Source organism: Lissotriton vulgaris, chromosome 5 (assembly GCF_964263255.1).
Source record: "Lissotriton vulgaris chromosome 5, aLisVul1.2, whole genome shotgun sequence".
NCBI classification, from domain to species: Eukaryota; Metazoa; Chordata; class Amphibia; order Caudata; family Salamandridae; genus Lissotriton; species Lissotriton vulgaris.
In genome coordinates this window covers 1,906,328,947-1,906,349,744 of record NC_141693.1, presented here as the reverse complement: position 1 = coordinate 1,906,349,744, position 20,798 = coordinate 1,906,328,947, and positions in this window count along the sequence as shown.

Sequence of the window (20,798 nt, the reverse complement as noted above, 5' to 3'; positions counted from 1 at the left end):
TCAGGGCAAGGAGAAATAAGAAGGTGCTAATGTTTTTGGTGTCCCCCACTTTGCCCAATGGAGGGAAGATTTAGTGCCTCCTACCCGACGCTTGTGGGCAGTTTTTCGCTACTCCAATGTTATCTTCTAATAAGAGAATGCATCACTGGGGCAGCTGTACTGACCTCTTTTGACTGCAAAATGGTGTGGGCAAAATAGTATCCAAACTGGTTCAGCTGCCCACCGGACATATATTCGCTATTCTGGTCCTCCCGACATTAATGTTTTTGAGAATTAATAGCGATTGGCTTGGATGACAGCTGCTGTATTGCTGGTTTGTAATTATGGTCACACCATTAGGCAACTGTGAGCTGCTCCAGCATTTTTATTTTCAGAATTAACCATTTTGTCAGCCTTGGATGTCGTTCGCCGCTGCGATGACCAAAACCTCTCTGCTGTCCTGATTTTATTAAAACTTTCAGCAGCTTTTGATACCATCTCACATCAGACCCTTTTATTCAGACTATCAGCACTGGGATAAAGGAAGTAGCTCTGTCATAGTACACTAACCTTCTATCAAAGTATATCTCTAATAACATTAAACTCCATCTGTCAGATCTTATCTGTAGGGTGTACCCCTAGGCTCCATTATTTCACCACTACTGTTTAATATTTATATGTCCCCACCGGATTAGACTATTAAAACTCCATAAACCTTGATCCTTTAAGATTAAAATGTTGTAGGCAGCAAGACTCGTTTCCTAAGTTTAGGCCTCCAAGATCACATTTCAAGACACGGGTCGGTTCCAGCTTTGGATCCCAAGATGAAATATGCTCACTTCACACCTATCAGTCATCAACCTTCCTGAAGAAATAATCACAGACCGGCCCTTCCTACAAAATTCTCACCTTGTACAACTGAAACTGCAGCCCTCACTCCTACCATCTACCAAAAGGCAGTGCTCAGGAAGAACTAATCAACAGTCTTTTGCTAACTAGGACTTCATGAACTGTCTTCAATTCTCCTCAATTCAGTCTCCGGATCGTCACCCTTCAGCCACAGGAATGCATGCAGTAAATTTCCACGTGTGAAAGCTATTCTCATCCTCCTTGTGTTATGCTAAACCAGGAGCATCCAAAATGGATCCCACTGGCTTCTGTGCTCAAATACACACACAGGCCATGCACTCACAGCACATCAAGCACTTGGTATACACATAGGTTGTGAGTGCAAGGTTCTGGGTTTCAGATAAGAACTTTACATGAGATGTGTCAACAGACCATGTTCTCTGTTGACACAGAGAAATAGGCCTGATAACATTAAAGAATCACAGAACAGTTTGCTGTCATCAACACTTTATGATCTATAAGTAGGGCTAAAAAAATCCACTCACATTAGCGAGCCAGATTTAATTAGGATGAGCTATTTTTAGGTCAAACTGACTTTTGACCTCTGCCTCTGAAAGCAGAGAAAATGTGACAAGATAGCAATATTTAAAGGCATCTTTATGGCTCACGAAGTGAACGAGCAATAAAAATGCCTTTAAATCTTGTTAACAGGGCTGGCTTCAGCACTGGTGGCGCCCTGTGTGACAATCTTTGTTGGCGCCCCCCTCACTGACCACCTCCCCCACAGATTCCCTCACTGCCACCATTTGACAGTGCCCCTCAATTCTGAATAACCACTGTCTCTTAGATTAATTTCGTTTTATAGCAACACTCATACCAGTTTAAGATGTTAGAACATTTAACTTTACATATGGATTTCACAGAGACTATCATAATGTGTAAATCAGTGTATAGGAAATGTTACATAAGACAGAGGCCTACAAGGAATAGGAGTCACATTTCATCCATACTGGTAGGCCGTATAGTTTAGGAGTCCTTGGCCTGGAAAAGCACATATTCAGAATTTAAAAGGTAACACCATTGTTAGGTGTTTTCTTAATAATAAGAATTGATTTCTACCCAAATGAACCCCTTTTGCAATATTAGGACAACGAAAGACTGGGCAAAAAATATATAGCTCTAATATGTTCCTTGCATTTTGTATGCAGCTACTTGATGGCTGTTAATAGCTCATTGCTCTATATCAGGATTTTAACTTATAAACTTCAAGTAACAAAAGGATGTCTGATGAAAGCAGTAACTCATTGACATATGTATGTACTTTGTGATGTGAAAGGGACACGTTCTTTGCAGCAGGCATATTAACCCTCCGTGGTATGATGAGTCAAAATGTTCACTAGACAAAGCTCCGGGTCTTTCTCCAGGAAGAACATTAATCACCGGAGTTGTCATTTTTATAGATGGCTGAATATTGCTGGGACAATGTACGCGGCATCAGGTCTTTTAAAACGATGAACACGGCGCCCTCACCCCAAGTCAGCGCCCGGTGCAATCGCACCAATCGCACCGCCCTAGAGCCAGCCCTGCTTGTTAACTTGACACATTTGCTTGGCTTTCAGAGACAGCGTTCTAATGCATCACAGTTAGGTCGCATAGATGTTTCAATTTACTAGACCTGCAGGTCTAGTGAACTTGTAATGATTTTTTTTTTAGCCCTACCAGGGCATGGACAGGTGTCCCCCACCCACTCCAAGGGTAGGCTTGGTGCATCCCTCCAGATCATGCACTATATTAACGTGATGTTGAGGTCAAATAAAAGTCTGCATACCAATTTTGCACTCAGCGTGAGGGTAAATGCCAGTTTAGTATGCAGGGTGCATTCCCGACCCAACAGGGGGGCGTGTAAATAGCCTCCACCTTTGGTAAAGGCATGAGGGCAACAAATATCCCCTCTACACTTCCTAAAGTTGGAGGCACAAAATACCCCCCCCCCCCCACACACTCTTTGGCAAGGTGCGGTGCCCAGCAACTGCCATCCACCCCATTCGAGCAAAATGTGAAACCTCTTTGGGCTAATTGCTCTGCCAAAGACAAGGCCCCAACTTGTGAATCAAGGACTAGAACCAGTGAAGTTCAGCAGTTTTTAAGATTAGTTTTTTACACTATAACGTCAATTTAACTTTGTTTTTTTGGTGATTCTTTCATGTTTAAGTTAATAGCAAAATTATCATCTGGATGAAGGGCACCCACGTATACATTAAGCTACTGCTGCAGCCTGTGTGATGCATGGCAAGGCTGTACGCAGGAGCCGCATTCGCCCACCTGTGGGTTGCTGGGCTTATCCTACGGTGGTTTGTGGCACCACAATGTCTGGGATCTGCCCTTCTTCGTCCACCCTCACTCTCTGTGCTTCAGTCTGGATAGCAGATGTAACTTACATGTGTAATATTTTGTTTTGTCTTCCTGAACCTCAGGAATTCCGTTAAATGTATGGGCTCAGGAAAATGGTGCCAATTTTGGAATACACTGTAGAAGAGAGGTACCCTCAAATATTTTTGTAATTTGCAAATTTAACACTGAGCAAATGCACTTTTTCATTTCTTTTTGTAACTATAACATTCTTATACCCACTTTTCAGGCCAGCCATAAACCAATCTTATTATAAGAAAAATTCCAATGTAATTGACAGAACATGCAAAGTTTCTGCTTACAAAAGTAAATAACCAAGATATACAACAGAATTCAACTTTTGTATCAAAAACGAGAAAACAGATTAATGGATTTAGAGCATTTGCCATATAATTTGCCACGTCATTTTCAAAATGTGCAGATTTCAAAAGATATGTTCTTTCTAGCCCAAATGGAGGGAAATAGAATTGTAAGGTACTTTTCATTTTTTGCCACATAATGTAGATGACGTTGCCACATTATTTGGTCCACAATGGCACAGAACTCAAGTAACAATGTTAAAGCTTTAACTAAGTGGTTTAGGAGCTGACATTATGATAAAGAAAACTATATTCAACAGGCAATTGTGAAATATTTACATAGTTCATTGTTCACAGAGAGATTTTTTTTTTATTATCACAAAATTGTTGGCAAGAAAATATTTAAAACATAGGTGTGGTGTAGTGTAAGGGCAGCCATCTTGGAATGGTTTATGCCATAAAGAATCCCAAAGTAATCAAGCATTAGCAGAAGCACTAGCTCTAAGGATAAATATTAAAAGCAAGATTTACTGTCTTTGCCGGTGTTCGTTTTTTATTGCACCCAGTGGCTATTAATGGCACAGGGGATGAAATCACTGCATTTTGCAAATGTGAAGGTGGTGATGGGTGTCTGAGGTTTGTTGTAGGTTACTATCTCTATCCAAATTTGCAAACTATGGGGCTAAATTATGACAAAACACACTATATAAAAGAGGGTCTAAGGGCTAGTTTTACGACTCTAGACTGGACACATGCCCCACTAATTAACTTACAACAACAAAAAGGTATCCAGGAGTCACGACTTAGTGTTTTAACTCGAGACTTACCACCATGTGACTTACAAGTTAGACTGTGTGTTTATTCAAGTGTAATCCAACATTCAGCATGCAACTAGGGCAGGAATTTTTCCCATCAGTTGCCGCTCTGTACCACCATTATCACATCATTTGGGTCCTCCTTACCCAGGAGTTAGTACACAGAATCTGTCACACTGTGAATGGTGTGAGGACTATGTGAGTAAGGAGACCGATGCCATTTGTGTTTGTAGGATGGTATCTAAAAATAATGTCGAAAAGGTTACACCTGAGGGAAGCAGTGCAGTGAGGATGAAGTGAAGGTGAATAAAATTAGGTGGAACTGAGTAGAAGAAGTGATTTATTAGTTTCTCTCAGACCCCCAAGACTAAAAGCAAGTGAAAAAGTAGATTTAACAAAATATCTACTGGCAAGTGGTCGACATGTTTCTGCATTTAACTGGATGGTTTCCTATGCATTCATCAGGACCTAGATGTTGCTACTGCTTGCATAAATAAGTGATGTGAAAGTAAAAGGGAAAAATTTCACCTGAATATCAGGTGTAGAATCTCCGCCACAGTCTAAAACAAGTCATACAGGAGAAAAAGAAAAGAGATAAACAGCTTATATTTAAGGAATGCACTCCAAACATTGCGCTATTCCAGTGGTCACGTATATTCATTTCTAGACAAACATGATAGCACTCACCCGATACTTGTGGGGAAGGCGCCTCACCTCACCTGGCAGCAGCTCAGGTAAAATAGGAGCACCGCTCTGTTAGCAAAAAAGAATCACAAGGACACTCAACCGATTCAGTAAAACAAAGCAGAAAAACAACTCAAGTGTTGTAAGAAACAAACTATTGTTGGGAGTATGTTAAAAGTATACCCGGTATCAGACCGAGAGTAAGGTTTTTTAGCGTTTAACATTATAAAGCCACAAGATCGTAGCGGGATATTGTTGCTTGTGCAGCCAGTAGTGCTGCTCGTCTGGGCTTATTGCACACACTCTCACCTCTCCGTCGGTGTCTCCAAACGTCCCTCTGGGCTCTTCTGGGGAGGCACCGAACAAGAGAAATGGGCGGGTATATCAATGGAATTATTGAGCAGGTGTGGTGTATGATGGGAATCGTAGTTCCAAGGAAGATGATAGACAGTGGTTGTAGTTTTTTAGAGGAAAGCTCTGTTATATTATAATGACATCCATGGTATCGGTTCGTTTAGACCATCCTTGTCGCTGTTCAATTTATATACCCATTTCTGTTCAATTCTGAACAGAAATTTTCCGACATCCGGACAGTGATCCGGTATCGTAGGCTGTTCTAGTATTGTCCATTTGAATTCACTTGGACCGTGTCCCTTTTCCAGGAAGTGTGCGCTAAATTATGACCCCGTGCATCACTTTTGCGCCGCCCGTGCATCACTTTTCATGGCGCACCAGCAGCATACAAAATGTTCAATGTTGCACCATATTTTCAAAGTGATGCATCTAAGTAGATGCATCACTTTGTAAACCGCTGTGTCACATTATACCTGCATCAGGTATAATGTATGCAGGGGGGGCGTTCAGACGCAAGAAAGGGTTGTAGAAGTGACACGTTGAAATCTATAAGATTTCACTGCGCCACTTCTAGGATGCAAATGCGTCAATATCTTACGCCTACCTAAATGGCAGGCATAAGGCTGGCGCAGGCACATTTAACATGGTACTTGCCCTTGTGTAATGACCCAATGCTGGAGCTGGTTCACTCCTGTTATAGACAACAGCACTGCGCCGATTTTGAGCCTACAGGTACGTCAGAAATACTGACGTATCCGTAACCTATTGCGACATGATGCATCATACTGTAAATATGACGCATCATTGGTGTCGCAAGGGGGGGCGCAATGAAAAATGACGCATTGCTGTTTTCTCGCAGCGAAGCGTCACTTTTCATAAATGAGGGCCTATAGGTCTCCTATCATAAGATGGGCAGAACAGTATTCCTGAGTGGGATACCACCCAATCCAATTATATGCTACTGTTTCTCATACTGCCCGCCCTTCTAGAAGCAGGAGGACTGGTGAAGCAGGAGGACTGGTAAACCAGATTTTGACCCAGTACATCCTGGTTCTCATGTTATTCCTATTCCATGGACACATATTCATAATAACTGACTTTATGTGCAGAGATACCTGCCAGAAGTGCATCTGGGGCCTAAGAAAGATTTGTAGAAGTAATCCGGCTTCTTCAATGCGCATGAGGCAATATTTCTGTAAATCCTACTGAATGGCCGTTTTGTGCTGTGACAGATTAGCAAACACAGAATGAGAAATTTCCTAGCTAACGTAACAGAAAGTTTCAATTCTATTAAGGACTAGGAGGCAAGGATTATGCAGTCCTTTCTTCTATTTATTAAAATAGCAACTTCAAAGTAAAACACCAAAACAAAACTTCATGAACTACAACACCCATGAGCACATGGGGCACAGTGTCCATAGCAACCATCATCCAATGCTGAGGGCGTCCGCCGTATATCTGGTCCTGACGTCCCTTCAGCGTTCCTCCTGTGAGGAATCCATTCGGAAACTCCATTCAGTCCATCTTCTGGTCTTGTCCTAAACCAATACAAGACAAACCATTATCCTGTTCCCCTTCCATGAAAGGAAGCATCAGAGGTAATACATCCGCATTTTCCAGCAACAGAATTAAAGTTCTAAAAACACCATGTCACTAAGAACTTAGCACACAAGGAAGTCACCAGAGCGAATCAATCATAGAAAGAACATATGAGTACAAATACACAAAAACCCATATCGAACGAAATTACTCACTGAACATACGTAGGTCCCAGGGCGGGACGGGACCTGCAAGTCTCGGGAGGGATATTCCTCGCATCCTAGTCCTTAATAGAATTGAAACTTTCCGTTACGTTAGCTAGGAAATTTTTCATTCTATATCAGGACTGAGGCACCACCAACACTGCTGCGCCATAGATGGGTTTGAAATAAAACTTCTTGAATGTAGATTCGGAAGACCAATCCACTGCGTTCATAATATCCTCCAAACGACCACCTACCTGTACGGCATTGGAGGCCATAGCCCCTTTTGTGGAGTGGGCCCCAAATCTGGTGACATCCACCCCCGCCTGGGTCATGATCCAACGGACCCACCTAGCGATGGATGGAGATGAAACCGCCTTAAAAGGCTTCTGAAGGGCGATAAGGAGTTGACGTTCGCCCGGAGGGCGATACTCCGCTGTCATTTCCTCACACGCCTTAAGACTCCGTACCACACAGAGTTTGGGCTAATCCGGAAATACAGGATAAGATACCGACCTGATATTAGTCTTAGTCCTCCTCGCAACTGTGAAGGTTACTCCGTCCGGAGTGAACATCCTAGCCGTGATATCCAATGCTCTCACACCCGAGATGCGTTTACACGAAATCAGGCACAGTAGGATCGCCAATTTAGCTGACAATTCCTTTCTGGAGAGATACTGGTTATCCTGCCATGAGCAGAGAAAACGCAGTATAATGTTGACGTCCCAGAGGCAATCGTATCTGGGCTCTGGGGGTTTGGACAGCCTGGCACCCTTCATTAGCTTGCAAACCCAGGGGTGCTCCCCGCCGGTCTACCATCAATGTGGGCATGCCCCGCCGAGATGGCGGATCTGAAAGAGTTAATAGAACGGTAGGCCAAGCCTGACTGAGCCAACTCGCCTAAAAAATTTACGATATGACTAACGTCTGCCCCCACGGGATCGGTGCGTCTTACCGGACACCAACGACGCCACCGTCCCCAAGTCGAGCGATACCTCTTGACGGTACCTGGAGCCCAGGCTCGCTGGATGAGGAACTCAGCGGCCGCCGAAAGGTGGACGTCTTGCCAACGTCCCCTGAAATCCTCCATGCCATGAGGTACAATGTCCCTTGAAGGATCAATGGATGAGGCTCCCCCAGGGGACCCGAGAGTAGAAAAGGGAACAATCAACAGGAAAGGAGGGAACGCGTAAGGCTGCTTCTGCGACCAATACAGCAGGAAAGCATCCACCGCCGACGCCTCCGGATCCGGCCTCCAACTCATAAACCTTGGGAGTTGATGATTGAGCCGGGATGCGAAAAGATCCATGGAGCACGGACCCCACCTGGCCATCAAGGCCTGGAAGATTGACCGCTCCAGGCGCCAATCGCGGAAGTCGTGGAAATTCCTGGAATGCCAATCCGCAATCGAATTCTGTCGTCCCGGAAGATATTCCACCCGACACCGAGATCTGCTTCTCCAGGCAGTAATGCCAGAAGTCCTTCGCCAGCTCTGCCACGGCCCGAGACCAAAGGCCGCCCAGGCTATTTATGTATTGCACCGCTGACACATTGTCCATGCGTAGCAAGATGCAACACGACACTCGGCTCTGCATCAGAGATCTCACTGCAAAAGAACCCGCTAGGAGTTCCAGGCAGTTGATGTGAAGCTGAAGCTCCTCCTCCGACCAATGGCCCCCGATCATTATGTCTCTGCAGCGCGCCCCCCAGCCCGACCTGCTGGCATCCGACTCGATGATCAGGTACGGCCTGGATCCAAAGATCGCTCTCCCGTTTCACGCACTCATGTGCTCGATCCACCAACGCAATTCCGTCCTCATCTCTTCCGTAAGAGAGATGATTTCGGAATATGTGAGCCCCTTCCTGAGGTGCTGCGCCTTCAGACGCTGAAGGGCCCTGTAATGAAGGGGGCCAGGGAAGATCGCTTGAATCGAAGACGAGAGGAGACCCACGATCCGAGCCAAATGTCGCAGGGAGATTCTGTCCTTCCAGAGAACCTGGGAGAGTTCATTGTGAATCTTGGTCACTTTCTGCTGGGGAAGGCTGAGGGAGGCCGTCTCCGAATCGATTAGGAAGCCCAAAAAAGTGATCTGTCTCACAGGGCGGAGTTCGGATTTCTGGGCATTTATCACGAACCCCAGGTCCTGAAGTAGAGCAATAGTCATGCTCAGATTGCGCTGGAGGCGGTCCGGCGACTGATCCAAAATCAGGATATTGTCGAGATATATGATCAGTCATATGCCCCTCTCACGCAGAGTTTCCACCACCAGCCGAAGAAGCTTCGTAAAGCACCACGGGGCCGATGAGAGGCCGAACGGCAGCGCCTGAAACTCGAAAATCTCCCCGTCCCAGAGAAATTGAAGGAACCGCCGGTGAGGCGGAAAGATGGGCACAGTTAGGTAAGCGTCCTTCAAGTCTAGACGGTTCATCCTATCCCCCTGGAGGAGGATATCGCGTAGAAGATGGATCCCCTCCATCTTGAAGTGGCGGTAAACCAGCCACTCGTTAAAGTCTCGCAAGTTTATGACCGGGCGAAACCCTTTGTCCTTCTTCTGGACCAAAAAGATGTTGCTCAAGAAACCCGTAGGATGAAGTAGGGACCTGCGGATCGCTCCCTTCCTGAGGAGCTCCGCCACCTCGTTGCCAATCAGAACCCTGTCCTCCGCAGAAAAAAACAGCGGGCGGGGGCGTACCTTCTGAAGGGGAGTACCATGGAACTCTATCCGGAAACCCCGGACAGTTTGAAGACCCCAAGGGTCTGCTGTGATCTTGCACCAGTTGTGGAGATGATCCCGTAACCTCCCCCCCAGGACGGACGGGGAAAAAAGGGTAACACTCACCGGTGCGTTGGCTCCACCTCGATAGCCTCTGCGGTGCCCTTTCCCGGTGCCTCTACTGGGCTAGAAAGAGCCCTGGCAGCTGTCGTTCTAGCCGTTGTTGCGACGCTGCTGGATCTTAATGTTAGGGCCCTGTTGATACTGGCGGCCGGAGGAGCGACCCTGCCCTCTTCCAGCCCCAGAAAAAACCAGTCCAGGGAAGATTTTCTTGATCGACGCTTGTGCCTCATCCAGTGCGAAAAAGGTAGTAACGAATTTGTTTAGTTCCTTGATGAACGGTTCGCCGAACAACTTGCCCTGTGCAATAGGTCCTGCCTCGGAAGTGGCCAGATCCCCAAGCTTCAGGTTGATCTTTATGAGAAGTGATCTCCTACGCTCAGCCGCCAATGTGCAATTCGCCGCCTGCCACAACCTCCGTGGATAGCGCAGTCCCCGATTCCTTGGCCCTCTCGGCCAACTGAATGATCTGGGTCACGGGGCCCACGGCATCCAGGAGCTTATCCTGACAGTTGCACCAAGAGCGATCTATGCCTTTCTTAGGGTCCTTCATGAATTTGGCGACGAACGCGCAGAGCTTGTCATTGATGTCCGGTGTAATGGCCAACCTGCCCTCCAATTTTGGCCGAGGGCATTCTCCCCGCATGCGGGTTCTAACTTCTTTCTCCAGGGGCTGGCGAACCTTACTCGCCACATATGCCGCCACCTTAGGATCCGGAGCCGCTCCGATGACCTAGGATGGTAAATCCTCGTGGGGTCAAACAGGTGGGAGTTCTTCCCGTCCCCATCTTGGGACCCCGAGGAATTCAACCCCTGCGCCAAGGTCGACCTGCATCAACATCCCCATCCAAGGACCCTTCGTCCTCAGAGATACCCTCCCCCTCGAAGGGGAAACCATTGTCGTGGTCGGAATCTGGAGCGACCTCGTCGCCATCTTCTCCGGGATGAAATCCCTCCCGGCAGGGTAAAAGTTGAAGCGTCTCGGGGGGCGTGGCTAGCAGCCGGAGATGGCGGCAGCGTAAAGGGAGAGCTCCGAGGTTAGAGCGGCCTCCTCGCAAATCCGACCAATAATCCGTCGACTACAGATTCCCAGCGGGAAGGTACCGAAGCCCAGGACCGGGCGGCACACCCAGCAAAAACAGCGGAGTGAATCCGCCTGAGGGAAGCGGAGATACCCGTCCGACCCGCTCAGGCCACGGAGCGGAGCAGAAGCAGGGAGGTGGCGAGATCCGGAACCCGACAGGAAGTGCTGACGACCGGGCACAAAGGCACCGGAAGCGACCGCTGGTGGTGGAGCTCCGACTGCGGGAAGTGTCCGACGGCGCCGAGACCCAGGTACGAGTGACCGGGAGCCTGTCTGATTTCCGTTGCGACCCGGCGCGCACCAGGGATCTTCCCCGATCGTGGTACGGAGGCAGAAGACCCGGCCAAATTGGAACTCGGGTCCGCCATCTTAGACCCAGGCATTCATACCGCAGAGCTACGAGTGAGACACCTGCCCCGGTGCGGCACCCTGAAGATAGCGTGAGGGCTGACTGGGGTCCTTGGCCGGATCACGGGACACCTGAAATGGCGCACCTTACAACAATGGCGCAGGGACATTCTCTAATGCACCGAGGCACGTCACCGGCCCCTTCACTGTAGTCCAGACACCGAGTCCCGGTACAGACCCCAAGGTCAGGGACCCCGCACCCCGCAGACTGCACGCAGTGCCTGTTCCTCGCCCAGGGGGTGAGGGGGCTGCATCACTGGTGGAGTCGCCGCCGAGTGAGGCTGCTGAGGGGCACTGTTCTCCCGGCTACAACACCGGATGGTGGGCACCTTCATATGGAGGCCAACAATGACCCCAGCTGAGGACAAGACCTAGCGGGGGCTGCTCAGAACATCAGTCGCGGAGTGAATACGGGGAGAGAGCAGTTTGAGGGGAGGTGCGGCCAGAAACACCGGACCGAAGTGCAACTGCGCCAGGTCGACAGAGAGGGGGAATATCCCGAGCGAGCCGCACTGTGACAAGGCCAGGACCGGGAGACTCACCGACAGTATACACATGGTGAGCGGAAGGTACCATAAATAACGCCTGTCGGAATCCGGCCAGGTGGAAGGGGAACCGACATCCTTACCAGCTTGAAAGCAGCTGACACACGTCTGGAACACTCTCAGCCGGAATCGGCTCCTTGGACGCATCGTGCACAACCATCACTCGCCTGTATATCACCACCGCGGCAGGAGCCGGAATGGCAGGGAAGGGACCGAAGGGTGGCAATACGCAGTCCAAGCTTGAGAAATATGCTTACGACAAGACGACGTCCTCCCCGACAGACGCGAGGATGCAGGCGAACAAATCAGTCGACTCGGCAGGGGGGAAGAAAGCGACCCTGGAGGACGTGATGCGAGCCCTGGCGCAGGTTCAGATGACAGTGGGGTCGATCTCAACGGAGATCACACTGATAAGAGCGGACTTCCACAAAATGTCCGAAAAAGTGAACTCGATGGAGGTTGTAACCAAATCGTTAGTGGAGGATGTCTCAGAGCTGCAAATCAGTATGGAGCGGATCTCAAAAGAAAACAGAGACTTGCGTGAAAAGTTGGACGAGCAGGAAGGGCGCTCGAGACGGAACAACATCCGCATAATAGGGGTTCCAGAATCGGAAGACACTGGGGCAATGGACCTGTATGTGGAGGAGCTGATCCAGAAAGAACTTAAGCCCAAGGGTCTTTCCACATTTTTCTCAGTAGAAAGAGCACACCGAGTCCCAGGGGGTCGCCCGAAAACGGGAGTAACCCCACGACCGATCATTGCCCGCCTCTTCAATTTTAGGGACAGAGACGCGATTCTACAAGCGGCAAGAAACTCACCCCCAATTAAAGTCCAAAACTCCACACTAGCGTTTTTTCCGGACTACACGGCTGAGGTCGCACGCAGGAGGAGGACATTCTTTGAAGTGAAAAAAGAACTTAGAGCGAGAGAACTTCCCTACGCGATGCTCTTCCCGGCCAAATTGAGGGTAGTGGCGGACAATAAGACATGGTTCTTTGATACTCCGGAGGCGACGCACGACTGGCTGGAGGGCTGGAGACCAACGGGCCTGCCTCGCCGCTCCAACAGACCGAACAAGCACCGCAATAATGGTATGCGACCGAGTTCCCAGACGTCTGAGGGAGACACGGCACAGCATTCACCCCTGAGCGAGGTTCAAGAACGTGAGGACAACGAAGAACAATGACTTCCCAGGTCTATCATGGCAGATTAACTACAACTTTGATTGGGTGGGCCGCCAAGGACACTGGGCGGAGGACCTCCGTGGACATGATGGAGGACCGCAGACTCCGGAGAGTCCTTCACCCCAACGAGCAAGTACTGTGGGTTGGGTTCGGGTTAGGCACTCTGCTGAGTTTAGGGGGCGGGCAGTTCTGAGTCCGTGTAGCAGGGGGGCAGGGAGGGGGGGAGTTGGGGGTAGGGGGGTTTGTATGTTTTTCAGGAAGTTTCACAGGTCAGAACTGGATTGGCAAAGCACACGTACACAGCATGGCGAGCTCCAGGCACTCTCTCACACTAATTTCAGGCCGACGCATAGACACTCTCCACCGCAGAAGCTATGGCACACACTACTCGGAATGACGTAGGGGGGGCAGACCCGGGGTCGGGACCAGTGGCACCTTTACAACTTTTGTCTTGGAATGTGAGGGGCCTGGGAGATAAGATCAAGCGAGGCCTAGTGTTGCAAAGTATAAAAAGGCTTAACCCGGCCCTAGTTCTGCTACAAGAAACACACCTAGCAGGCACTGCCACACGAGCCCTCGACAGGAAAGGATACCGTATGATAGCACACTCAGAATTTACTAGGGGGTCTCGTGGCACAGGGATCCTAATGCACCGATCCTCCAGATACATAGTTCAAAGCACAAGAGTAGACACGCAGGGGCGCTTTGCGGCCGCTCTTGGACAATGGGAGGGGAGGCCGCTAAATGTGGTCTCGGTTTATGTACCACCGGCTTTACATGCAGTCGCACTCCCGGAACTGGGGAAATTTCTGTTGGACCTTCCGGAAGGGGATCTCATAGTGGGAGGGGATTTTAATGCAGTGGCACACAATACCTTGGATAGATTCCCGGTACGAGCACAGGCTCCCGGGCCGTCCCGACTGACTGACTTCCTCGAAGCGCAGGGTCTGATAGACCTTTGGAGAAGCTTCCACCCGACAGCCCAACAATACACTTACCACTCAGCGGTCCATCATAGTCTCTCAAGGATCGACTACTTCCTGGCGTTGGGCCATGGACTCCTGGCGGTTGAGGACGTACGGATTGGACCGAGAGGTGTCTCGGATCACTCCCCGTTGGCACTAACTCTTTCTAACCCGGAACGATCCCGAAAACGCATTTACCCGATGTACCCGGGATATCTTAAAGTGCCCCAGGTGACCAAAACACTTAAGACAACCACCAGATGTTACCTCACAGAGAACGAAGGCTCTGTCTCCTCGCCCTCAATCCTCTGGGAGGCCTACAAAACGGTGCTCCGGGGACAAGCTGTATCCGCCATAACGAGACATAAGCGCACTCAGAAGCAAGAACTGATACTCCTAGAAGACGAACTCGCTAAGGCCAACGATGACCACATGGCTACTCCGACAAATGCCACGCTGCACACACTTCAACTGTGTCAGCGACGCCATACTGATTTTTTACGCCAAAGAGTGGTAGAAAATATGGCGGCCACAGCGCACAGAATATATGATATAGGGGACAAGGCCAGCAAACTCCTAGCATGGCTGGAAAGGAAACGGGAAGGGCAGAGGTCGATTTTGCGACTGAAAGACCCGCAAGGGGAAATGCAAACTCGCCCCTCACTGATAGTCGAACTACTTGCAGATCATTACCAAACAGTGTATGCCCCTGAAATAGATGTGACGCGGGAAATGACGGAGACGGCTCTGGCGGGAGTACCTACCCGTGCACTGTCTCAGGACAGGATGGAGGAACTAGAGGCTGACCTCACTACTGAAGAACTGCAGTTAGCCATCGCAGCACTGCACTCAGGGAAAGCCTTAGGCCCCAATGGAATACCGATTGAATGGTACAAGGCCATGCCGGAGACATTAGCCCCACCCATGCTTCGCATGTTTGTGGAAAGTCTGGATAAGGGACAGCTGCCGCTTGACCAGCGCATGGCGACCATCGTGGCTATCCCAAAACCTGGCAAGCCACCTGAGGAATGCGGTTCTTATCGACCGATTTCCCTCCTCAATGCCGAAAGTAAAATACTGGCGAAGCTACTGGCCACCCGGTTGTTGCCGCACCTGACACATCTAATACACCCGGACCAGTCGGGGTTCATGCCTCACAGAAGCACGGCAATGAATCTCCGACGCCTGCACGGAGTGTTGGCAAGAGCCCCATTATTGACTGAACCTACAGCGATCCTCTCGCTGGACGCCAAAATGGCGTTTGATTTGGTAGAATGGCAGTATCTCTTTGCGGTCCTACAACATATGGGCTTTGGCCCGAAATTCGTAGCGTGGATCAAGCTATTGTACAGCGACCCGGTGGCGAGAGTGACGGCAAATGGCCATATCTCGAGAGACATTCCGATAGCAAGGGGCACGAGACAAGGCTGCCCGCTCTCGCCGCTACTATTTGCCCTGGTACTGGAGCCGTTAGCCACGGTCATTAGAACCACCCGGCTACTGCGAGGAATAGATTGGGGCGGCGACTGGGAAGATAGAGTGTCCCTGTACGCCGACGATATGTTGGTGTACCTGACTGACCCGGCAGAGGGAATTCCGGTATTATTGGCGCTGTGTGAACGACATGGTATAGCCTCAGGATATAAAATCAACTGGGCGAAATCAGTGCTCTACATGTTGCATGGGACTCCGCCGCACTTGCACGGGGACTGTCCTCTACTACTGGAGACCGTCTCCTTCAGGTACTTGGGGATCCAAATCACTCAAGATCACGTGGCCTTTCGGGAACGCAACTTGAAGCCACTGCTAGACAGACTAAAAGCGGATGTCCGGCACTGGAAGACCCTCCCGTTAACGCTATTGGGCAGGGCGGCGCTCTTCAAGATGATGGCGCTGCCCCGTTTCCTTTACGTCTTGGAAAATACACCCGCGATGGTCCCGCCTTCCTTTTTTAGGCAGGTATCAGGGCAATTGTCAGGCCTACTATGGGGAGACCGGCCGGCTAGGGTCGCTCAAGCGAAGCTGAACAGAGACTGGTACAGTGGAGGAATTGCGCTCCCGAACCTAGAACTATATTATTGGGCGGCGCATCTCAAGGTGATTAACCAATGGATACATGCACCACAGACTGACCCGGCATACCTTGCGGACAGGGGGCAGCTAGGCACTAGTACCCTTCTGGCCCCGCTCTATAACAAAGGGTTAATGGCGAAACTGATAGGCCCAACTAAGCACACTGTCGCACTATGGCACAAGGCCCAGAGACGTCTACACTGGGAGGGTGTGATCACACGGCTTACACCTTTGTGGGACTCCAAAGCCCTGGGCAATCTACGACACAGCAAGGGCTTTACCCAATGGGACAACATAGGGATCTCCACAGTGGGTGACATGTGGGTGAGAGATGAAGTAATTCCGTTCACGACCCTGAGAGACCAATACGAGCTAGGCGTTACTGAAACATACCGGTACATACAGATCAGGCATGCTCTAATGGCTGCCATTGCCCCGGGCGCTAAGGTCCCAGAATCGGCTCCTTTAGAGGACCGACTCCTCACGGATTACATGGACTCCGGCGCCACCTCCCTCACGTACCGCAAGCTGGTGAACAACTTGCCTGACCCATTACAGAAACTGAAGGACAAATGGGAGGAGGAGCTCGGGGACTTGGACGAGACAAACTGGAATGCGGCGCTAGCGTCGCCTAAAGAAGCTGGTATCTCGATGAGGTTCCGCTTAGTGCAATTCAAAATACTACACCGGGTGTACTACACACGCACCACCCTACACAAAATCCAGAGGGCAAATCACCCATACTGTCTGAGAAATTGTGGGGAAGAGGGCACACTGTTTCACACCCTATGGACATGTCCCAGTATGGTAGAATACTGGAGGCAGGTGACACGTACTATTGCACAGACTCTGCAACTCCCCTTCACACCTGACCCTAGAATCTGTCTGCTGAATGTCTGGGGCCCGAACAACTTGACTCCACAGGGGCGGCACTGGGTGGTCATCGGACTGATGCTAGCAAAGCGGGACATAGCACAGAAGTGGGGGGCCTCAGAGGCGCCGACTTTGACGCAATGGTGCAGAAACATGGACATGCTCATGGTGACGGAGCGGGCGGTATACCAGCAAAGAATCAACCCACGTAAATGGAACAAGATATGGATGCCATGGAACACATATCGAGGGGAAATTTGTGAACCATTGCCAGAGGAGGAAGATGTAGACAGTTCAGACGAGGAAGAGGATATGGGATAGGTGAGGGGAGAGGGAGGGGGCTATAAACGCGGCGGGAGGGTACAGGATTTCCCTTGCCTTCCTGACATGGGGGTTGGATGCACTATCTGTGGAACAATAGACCTTAACCGATATGTTGATACAATGGGATGTAATACTCCACGTGCGGAATGCTCCCTAATTGCCAATCTATGACCTTACAGTTGAATGTTAAACAAAAAAAAATATAAAAGTTGCGATAACGGTCGGATGCAGCCGAATGTTGAAGCGGCACCGACAATGGTATAACAGTGTACACTATTTCTCCGAATGCAACAATAAAAACAAATTTAAAAAAAAAAAAAAAAAAAGTTGAAGCGTCTGCGCACTCTTAGGGAAGGAGTCCCTCAGGCGATCGAACTCCTCCAGGTGCCCCGCGTGACGTTTAGCAGTCTTCTTGCCACCGCCCTGCGCGCCACCAGAACATGGCTCACTGGTACAGGGGCACCGATCACCCCGGGGATACTCAGGGCAAGAGCATCCACTCTATCCCTCAGGGGAGCCAACGCCATGTCCAGGGCCTGCGAGAGCGCGAGACCCACAGCAGGCGGCAGGGTCTGGGAAGGCCAAAGTTGGTCCGCCTCCGGAACTGAGGCTTTTGGGTGGTCACATGACCTGCTTAGATAATGAGGGTGCGAGCACTAAATACACCTTTTAATTTCTTAAAGGTAGCCCCCTCGCCAGTGCTCTGACAGCAAGCTGTCAAAAAATGAGTGCGGTACTCGCTATTCGCCACCAGGTGGCGCTGCACAAGGAGCGCGAGTCTGGGAAGCACCGATACCGGTGTCAGGCGAGGGTTGGTGAGGCTGAGTAGCGATCGCCTCAACGCGCCGTCTGTCGAGGAGAAACAGCAAAAAAGCAGCTCCTCCCCGAATCGGGCGCCCCACAGAGCCGTTAAACGCAGGTAGCGCGTTGACACGGTCCGCGATGAAGCGGGACAAGACGGTGCAGGCAGAGCCAGACACGCGTCAGAAAAAGACATCAAAGGATGCGCGAACAGAAAGGAGCGTGCGAAAATTCCTAACGCTATAGCCAGCGGGCATGCACAGGTACAAATATTCAACAAAGGCTCATCAAAGAACCACAACAATTCGTCAGGAAAAGTAATGAAATGCGACTTATCTGACGAGCAGAGAAGAAAGAGGGGGTGGAAGGGACGTCAGGACCAGATATACGGCAGATGCCCTTGGCATTGGATGATGGTTGCTATGGACGCTGTGCCCCATGTGCTCATGGGTGTTGTAGTTCATGAAGTTTTGTTTTGGTGTTTTACTTTGAAGTTGCTATTTTAATAAAGAGAAGAAAGGACTGCATAATCCTCGCCTCCGTCCTGATATAGAATCGGATTGCATTGCAGCACTGTGAAATAACTGTGTCTTCACTAATTATGTAGAGGTACCCCTCTAACCAAGGGGTCAGAGTTTATGAACCAAGAAAAAGGAGAAATACCGCTCTAGCCGCCTAGCGAAACATTTCTCGTAGTCCAAATAACTGAATCTGCTGTGCTGCCCAATCGTTTATGCATCAGTCCCAAACTTTTTTACAAAAATAAGCAGCCATTTTGTTTCGGACCAAGGCCCTTGACAGCTGTTACGCTTACATCTGTCATTTACAGAACTCTTGTGCTACAGAAGTAAATAAGTTAAAGCACAAATGCACTGAATTTGGAATTCACATTTGAAAGACTTGTCAGCAACCTCCTACTGTCACTTGTATTCTAGGCCAGCGGTTCCCAAACTGGGGTCCCTGACACAATCCCAAGGGATCCGCAGGTAGCAGTTTTAAAAGCACTGCAAAGTTCCTTGTATAACCAGCAGTTTTGAAAGCATCCATAAGTGTCAAGATAACTCCGGTCATTAATGTACATGCAAGAGATCTGGGTGTTTTGTCTAGTGGTAGCTTTGACGCCTTGTTCTGACCGGGTTTTCTGCCCCTTTTTGAGTGAAGGTGGCTTTATCCTGCTATCATTCTAATAAGAGGATTAGAGCCTCAGACCTGGCTGATTTACCAGGTGTTTGATGTAATTCCCTACCCTTTTCTGCAGCTTAGGGTCTATAAACTCATGTTAATGAATAGATTCCTTAGTATTAGCATTAATCCGTCCTTTTGTAAGGTTGCTAGCATATTTCTGATGGAGTTATGCTTATTTCGGGCCCTGTAGGCCTCGAACGGGAGAGACTCCATCTTTCTTTCTGCCTCGGCTGCTTGAGATGCTTTTAGGTCAAATGTAATGTTTTAGTTATAAGGTGTTGTTCGCTTGGAGAGACCGGCTCAGGCTGGCCCTTATCGAAGGATTGTATTTTTCTTCGTGTCGAAGACATAACATCAGGCCGGCCGGCTGAGAACGTGTCCTTGGCACGGGGTGGTACAAGAATTTGGTGGGCGGCAGGTTACTGGCCGTAAATTTCCATGCATGAACACGGTTCTATATTAGCGAAAGCACGGAGAGTTCAGGGATCAGTCCGTGAGTCAGTTAGTAGACGGCAGCTAGTCGTTAGCATTATTGCAGTTAATCAACTCAAGACAGGCAGTCGCTATTTTGAAGTCCGAGAAAGACCGAGGGCTGATACTCTCTCAGAAAGATTGAAGTTATTTTAGTTGGAGAGGCTGGCGAGCTTTGATATTAAGATCAGAGCATGCAGAGTGAAGCAGTTAGCGGAACGAATGAATACTAGACCGGCAGAAGCTGATTTATAAGATCGAAGTTGGAAGGTGAAGATAGTCCGTGTTTGAGAGGAGAGAGGAGTAGTGCAGAACAGCGAGAGTGAAGCAAACGAAGTAGAGGATAAGAAGGAGGTTCCAGTGACTTGGAGGGGAGCAGAGGAGACAGAGCATAGCGGTGCAGACGTGTATCCGTGACTGCAGGGGTGATCCTAAGATGAGCCAAGGCACAGACGAGAAGGGAACCCAGATGACAACTGAGCCCAGACTTCATACTCATAAGGTGACGTCGACCCTTTCTTATTAGCGTGCACACACATTCTAATTCTTTCTTTTGCTTTTCAGGCTGTTATATTGCAGTATCATATTATTGTTGTTGTTTAAATAAAGGGACCCCAGTTCTTAGTGAACAGCTATGCAAGTGTTATTATTCATAATAAAGTTAACCTTTCTTCTAGTCAGATGCTGTTATGTGAACGGATGTATCACCCGTCCAGGTAAATGGTAACTGAGCAAGGGGGTAGAGGAGCACTTACATTGGAGGATAACCTTTGCATATTGTGATTTGGCCATTCTTGTGTGAAAGGATCGACCTGTCTATCTATCACATAACCTATAATATTATATTCCCAGTAGATATTAGATATATAAAGAATTTCCGGACAGTGATCGTCGGCGTTAATGAGAGTATTGATTGTGA